Source organism: Lathamus discolor, chromosome 4 (genome assembly GCF_037157495.1).
Source record: "Lathamus discolor isolate bLatDis1 chromosome 4, bLatDis1.hap1, whole genome shotgun sequence".
Taxonomy (NCBI): Eukaryota; Metazoa; Chordata; class Aves; order Psittaciformes; family Psittacidae; genus Lathamus; species Lathamus discolor.
In genome coordinates, this window is record NC_088887.1 from 125,767,663 (window position 1) to 125,773,413 (window position 5,751).

The window sequence follows — 5,751 nt, forward strand, 5'->3', positions numbered from 1 at the left end:
GCTTCTCTGCTCCAGGCTGAACAGCCCCAACTCCCTCAGCCTGTCTTCATACAGGAGGTGCTCCAGTCCCTGCTCATCCTCGTGGCCTCCTCTGGACTTGTTCCAGCAGTTCCATGTCCTTTTTATGTTGAGGACACCAGAACTGCACACAGTGCTCCAGGTGAGGTCTCACAAGAGCAGAGCAGAGGGGCAGGATCACCTCCTTCGCCCTGCTGGTCACGCTCCTTTTGATGCAGCCCAGGATATGGTTGCTTTCTGGGCTATGCGGTTGGCTTTCTGGGCTGAATATGACTGCATATCCCCTGCCTCCAGCCCTGCCTCTATGGGCATGTCCTTGGGTCAGTCAAGTGCAGCTGGGCCAGAATAGCCGTCCCCATGTGCAGAGCAAAGACATCTTCAAAGGACAGGGCTGTTCCTGTGGGGAAAGGGGGATTTGCTGATCCTGCTCTACTCAGCTTTACACCCAGGAGCTTGCCTTTATATAGGACTTGCATAAATGCCTGTAGGCATTAGGTCTAAATGTCCATCCCATCTTTACCCACACTGCGTGGCCTGTAGAGCCACAGGATAATAACTTCAGAAGACGCAAGACATTTTCTATGTTCCCATATAAAATGCTCCATGTTTGGTCCGTATTATGCAAAGGCTCCTTCTTGCTGACGCAATCACTGTTCGGAGATAGAGCAGAAGTGTGCGTTGTGCACTTGGGTCCTAAGGGCAAGTACAGAGGGAGAAGCTCCTCTGATTCAATCAGCTAACGCTGTCGTTAGGGGTTACTCATCTACAGATATGTAGGATATTAACTGGCACTGGCCATGGGTGATTAATAGCTGGAGGAGGAGGAGGTGGTGCTGGTGTGACTGGTGCTAGCGCACAGCATCACTTGCTTGAGTGCTCGGAAGAGAAAACCTCTCTCTGTCTCTTTCATGGCTCCCTAGACTCCGAGATGCAGAGGATCTGGAAGAGTGTTTGTCCCACCCCTCTGGTTTATTTGCCAGGGCTTTGCAGTTGGGTACCCTTCCCATCCATGATGGGATCCAGGCTGTCCCCCTGGGATGAGACCTCAACACAGAGCTTGGGCAGGAGCAGCATCAAGCACAGGGCGTTTAAAAGGATGCATTGGTTGCAAAAGATGGTTGAGTTGGGTCAGATATCTGCCCCCAGTCTTATCTTCAGGGCTTAACTAAAAGGCAGTGCTGTGGGTAAGACCCCAGGACACGGGATGGGGTATTCAGGTCTCAGCTTTGTTATAGATTTCTGACCCACGGCAAATCAGTTGCGTCTGGATGCACTGGGGATTTTGGACACAGGGGCATGCTTATTCTTGCTCTGGGTCCCTGTGACACTCGTGGTCTCAGGCTGACAGCAGCCCAGCATCAACAGAGGGGTTAAAGGAGCTCCCGCTCCATCTCTCCAGGGATTATGGATTGTATTTACTTACCAAGTGCTTGGCAGCTCTTGGAAACAAGGCATGATGTGGGATTTGTAGGTAATGTCATGGCTGTGATATAAAACACAGCACGGAAAAAACCCTAACCCAGCTCATTCCCTCACGTGAGGGACACGCTGTGACTCTGAGAGTGATGCTGAAGCTCTCAGGCCAAGATACGGAGTTGCTGATGAATAAAAGGAGGTGCTTACATTCGCCAGGAGATCCCAAGTGGCAGCAGCTTAAAGGATCTCCTTTCAGAAGGCAGCAGATGAGCACTCTGTCAACAGTTCTGAAACCCCTGGCCCTATGGTACCCCCTTGGTGTAAGAATCCTATGGCAGTGATTACGTGTTCTGGCAGCGCAGAGTTGTTCTCCCTGTCCAAAGTACTCTCTGATGTGGAGGTGAAATCCTCCAGCATCTACAAGTACCCTTGGCTGTGAATCATGTGTCTGCAATAAGGAACCAAGCTGTGGGCTTGCTGACAGAGGTGAAGATAAAGGCACTGCTTGCTTGCATTCGTTCCCCGTCAGTTTTAGGTGATCAGAAGAGATTAGTAGCGCATAAACTGTCTGCCACAATAATTAGGCTTGCTTTTTCTTCTGTGCATTATTTTTGCTGTGCATATGTATAGAATGCTTATGTCCATACGTCCTTCCAGGGCCTAAAGGGGCTGCAGGAAAGCTGGAGAGGGGCTTGGGACAAGGACCTGTAGGGACAGGCCAAGGGGAATGGCTTGAACCTGCCCGAGGGGAGACTGAGCTGAGCTCTTAGGCAGAAGCTCTTCCCTGGGAGGGTGCTGAGGCGCTGGCACAGGGTGCCCAGAGAAGCTGTGGCTGCCCCATCCCTGGCAGTGCTCAAGGCCAGGTTGGACACAGGGGCTTGGAGCAAGCTGCTCCAGTGGAAGGGGTCCCTGCCCGTGGCAGGGGTTGGAGCTGGATGAGCTTTAAGGTCCCTTCAACCCAAACCAGGCTGGGATTTGGTGATTCTGTGTTTCTGATGCTATGGCTTTTTCTGTACATGCATTTTTGTAAGCATTTAATAAACCCAAGTGGTTTCAGATCATTTCCACAGCTTTTTCTGCATGCAATTTTCAGTGCATCTTGAGCTCCTCTCTGAAAGCGTATTTGGGCTGCTTTTCATTGGCCTCTTGCAATCTAATAAACCATGAATCCATTTAGCTCACAAACATTATGTTGTACCCTGTCATTTAAAATGCTGCCTCATCACCACCCAGTTTTACAGGCATTTCCCCTCCTGATAAATCATGCTGCATGTTGAAGGTCTTGTGCTGTCTGTAGCACATGAGACCCCTCCATACCCCAGCGATGTGGTGACTTCGAGGGCTGATGTGCCCAAACATACCCTATATTTCCTTAAACCCAATATATACCCTCCTGCCTCATGCAGCACCTTGACACTGAAGGCTATTTCTCTGCTGGTGGGGTTTGGTACCAAAGCCCTCTATCAGATGGTTCCTCACAGAAAGACTGTATCAAGAGGTGATGGAAGATGCAGGGAAGCAGCACATTGGGCTCGAACCACACAGAACTAAAAGATCACCATAAACAAGTGTCCATATTCCTGGGCAAATCTGTGTTTTTTTAGATGCTTTCCATGCTTTTGAAAGCCGAGTGATGGGTTTCAGATGCATCGGCAATTCCATATCCCTTCTTGAAAAGGCAAAGGCCCTGCGGTGCGAGGGAGGGATGTTTAACATACCACGTTTAGGGCCTTTATTGAATTAGAAGGAGCAAATATTTCCCTGAATAGAAAAACCACACATTTTTCTAGTTGCAAACAACCTTTTAACCCCATTCCCAGGGCAGGAAGACGATCCCGCAGGACTAGAGCTACAGAAAGGCAAAAATCAGGCATTTTGCCTGGCTTTCCTCCTCTTGGGGAATTAGGGCTTTGTATTCATCAGTCAACGGAGGTTTCCTTCTGAGCCTCATGATCTGCACCCGCTAAGTAAGGCAAATCCAGATTAGAGCCTCTCACAACAGGAATACAGGAGAGATCATGAGGGGAGCAGCTGGAGGAAGAGACAGGCAGGATTTATGGCATTTTCCCATTTGGAATTTCCACTGAAGGCCCCAAAAAAAGGCTGAAGTTTGGGATTTCTGCCAGAGGTGCAATGAATTGACCTTTCCTCCTTGGGCTTGTTTCTCAGATCAAAGCCAGTCACAGTGGACATGCTGGAAGCCAACACACTGCGTTGCGTTAGCTTTAAATGGTCCTTATTTGAGGTGAAAGCTTGGACATCCTCCGCTCCTATCGTTTTTGCCTCCAACTGAACCAGTTCCAAGCTGGAGAGTCCACATCCAAACGTAACTTGGATCAGGGCGCTCCTCCTCTATTAAGGTTTCTCCTGCCCTGTGTGGCGTTGGAGGAGTTTTAATCCTCTGGACAGCTCGGTGTGAGGCTGAAATAGCACAAAAGCTTCTTGTCTTACAGTGTTTCAGCTCTGGCCTCTCAAGAAGATGAGACCTTTCATTGCCCTGAGCCCCCTGAATAGCTGCAGGGATGCCTATGAATTATTATATGTGATGTTATATTGACCACAAACCTCTCTGAGCATTGACCTCTCCTGTGTTATAGGGACCCCTGAGGGATCGGGGACATGTTCCAGCCTGGGGAACAAAAATGACCTTGAATGAAGCCTGTTATATATAGGCAACACTCTCCCCTGACCCCTCTTCTCCAGTGCTGCGGTCTTCTTTCGCCTCAGGTCTTGCATGCCCTTGGCCTCTGTGGGCAATTGGGGAGCACATCTTCCAATCACGGAATCCCAGAGTGGTTTGGGTTGAAGGGACCTTAAAGCCCATCCAGTTCCAACCCCTGCCACGGGCAGGGACACCTTCCACTGGAACAGCTTGCTCAAATGCAGCTTCTCCATGAGGCTGGGACAGTGCTGTCACTCCTACAGATCCAACCCCTATGGTCTGTACCAGTACTCGCTACCCTTGCCCATTCTATGCACTGGACCCTGCATCCTCCTCCCTCGCCATTTTCTACATCCCCACAATATCACTGCATCCATCCGCCTATCTGATGTCCCCCCCAAATCATGTCCCTCTTGCACTGCTGATTTCCACCCCAACAGCAGCACCTTTGCTCTGCTTCCCATTGCATCAAGATCTCAGCATCCCCAGAGCACCCTGCACTGTGTCCCTGGGGACATCCCCATCACTCCCCTCCAGCACTGACTCCTATCAGGATGTTTGTAGAAGGTCGCGGCAGAATTCCTGGGATCTGTGGGTGGCAAATAGCAGGCAAGGCAGAGGAAAGGGTAGGAAAAAGCAGCTCGCATCAGGATAAAGCTTGGAATGTGATGAGCACCAAAATGAAAAGGGTGTGAGAGAATTACATCCCTGGTGCATACATCTTCCTCCTCCTTAAGCACCTCCATCCTTAAAGACAAAAGAAAAAGTCTATTAATAGAAAGCAAGAAGAAACCATAGCAGGTGACCTGCTTTATTTGACTGGATTAAGTGTGGGATTACAGCAGCGTTTGGAAATGTCGATAAGGGCTCCGTCAAATTCCTCCTTGTTGTTCCCTTGCTTTCGGGGAATAGCGGGGATTTGCAGCAGGTCATTCAGATTAAGAATCCAGTGGAGTGATTTGATGAGGGCAGGAGGAAAGGGAAAAAGGAATGAAGCACAGTGGGGGAGTATTGTCACAATGGGGTATTGCCAGTGGAGAAACAGCTCTGTGTGGTTTCCTTGTTAGATGCAGTTCTTGGGGTAAATAAAGCCAAGGAAGAGCGTGTGTTCTGCAGGATATTGGGATTTGGGAAGAGAAAGGAATGGAGAGGGAAAAGGTGATGGCAAAAAGGCTCTAAAACTTCCATGTTGTGAAATCCCATTAAGCACGGAGTTTAGTAAAGTTCTGGATACCAAGAAGCAGCAGCTGCTTAAAGCCTTGATCCTCTGTCAGACGTGGCTTTATGAGCTGTATTTCCTGCCCCAAATCACTTCTCCCTTCTCCCGTCTCCTGGCCATGCTCCCTCCTTAGCGAATAAGAGAGACGGCACTTCCATCACTGGTGGCTAGTCCAAGGTGTTCCCATGAAGAGGTGTCTGGGGTTAAAAGAGAAGCAGGAATAGTGGAGCCCACTTAGGAAAAACCCTCTGGATGAGCCTTTGCCCTTTATAAGTGCTTTATTTCTTTTGCCCTGGTGGGGTACAGCATCGTGATGCTGCTTGTGGGTACCCAGCACCATGCTACAAGTATGAGCTTTGCGATAACTGTGTTTTAGGCGATGGGAGAAGAGCCCAGAGCAACTGAAGACGTGAAGAACACAAGCAAGCAATGAGCA